Below are 1,502 nucleotides of genomic sequence, written 5' to 3' on the forward strand. Positions count from 1 at the left end.
TGTTGTTTGGTTGAATTGTTGACTTACTGAGACTAACTTTTTTGTTTTAATACAATATCTATATTCTACTAAATGACGCCCGCAACGTTTGGACGTGAAGAGGTAACAGACAGACAGACACACTTTATAGTATTAGATGGATAATATCTATACTATGGATCATGGTGACATTGGTGACCCTACCAAATGGCGGACCGCGGTCCGCATCCGCCGACCTATTGTGTGCGGGACGAGCATTTATGAAAAAGAACTTTTTTTTAAATAAATTTCGCTCTCGACTTACTGATGAACATCTCCAGGATTTATTGTCAATGGTTTGCACCAATATTTCATTTCAAGCTTCAGACAGATAATTTATTAGCAACAAAAATTGACACTTTTTCATTGATAAAATCAATGAAAAAGTAAAAAGTATAAATTATACGTTTGTAATTTCCGTAATTACTTTTGAATTATAAATGTTTTCTTTTTGTAAAATGTGTGGACCGCGAAGGTCATTAATTCATTTCTTAAAATGGACCCCGAGCGAAATTAATTGGTGACCCCTGCTATCAACAAAGGTTTCTATAACATTTTCATTTGAGGCATCCCAAACTTTTGATAATAAAGGTGGTTTTATATTTAAAGCAATAAACGAAATTCTTCAAGGAACTCAACTCCTTTGATTTAAAATATGAACTAAAAATAAAACGCCTGTGAAAATTAAATAGCAATAGTATCACTTGAACATTTTCTTACTACGCTACTACGGGACAAAGTGACAAGAAAATTATTGTCATTATAAAAATCTATAAAATCACAGATTTTAGAAGTAAACTAATATGGTACACATTTACAGATTTTTCTGTCATCAAGTTAGTTTTTTTTAATAACTCGATAACTATACAACATTTCAAAAATCCGCTATGTCGGATTCTCAATGATAGAATTTTATACAATGTGTTAAAATATTAACTTAGTGTAATGCGCGGTCACAGTATAGCAATATGACATATCCCTACAGTAGTAAAACGAATGTACTTGCGCAGAGCAACGGAGACGTGTGATTAATTATTGGATATTTTATATATTCGAAATTTCGAATGCGTCTTCATTATTTTAATTCTTCGATCGTGATTCGTGGATCCTTAGAAATCTATGTTATTCTATTGTGACTCGCTTACCGGTGAGCTTATGGGGCTTGATGGGTTAATTAAATTTTTAAATAGAGAACTAAAATCATCTAAAAATAAAGTTTCACGTAAATATCTGGCAGTACGACATAATAATATGTAAATATAACACGCTGATTAAACAGATTAAATGATAACATTTGCATTACAAGCAGAGTATTTTATTTTTATTTTATTTCCCGTTCCGGGGCAACCCTGGCATTTCTGCTCGGTACCTACATCAGTGGCGGCAGCGCGATGCCGCCACCGATGCAGCATCGTGCGACATCAAAGGCGTTTCGTTACTGTAGGGACTAATATTGCTATACTGTGGCGCGGTTATGGCAATAT

The sequence above is a fragment of the Aricia agestis genome, chromosome 17, assembly GCF_905147365.1.
Source record: "Aricia agestis chromosome 17, ilAriAges1.1, whole genome shotgun sequence".
Lineage (NCBI taxonomy): Eukaryota > Metazoa > Arthropoda > Insecta > Lepidoptera > Lycaenidae > Aricia > Aricia agestis.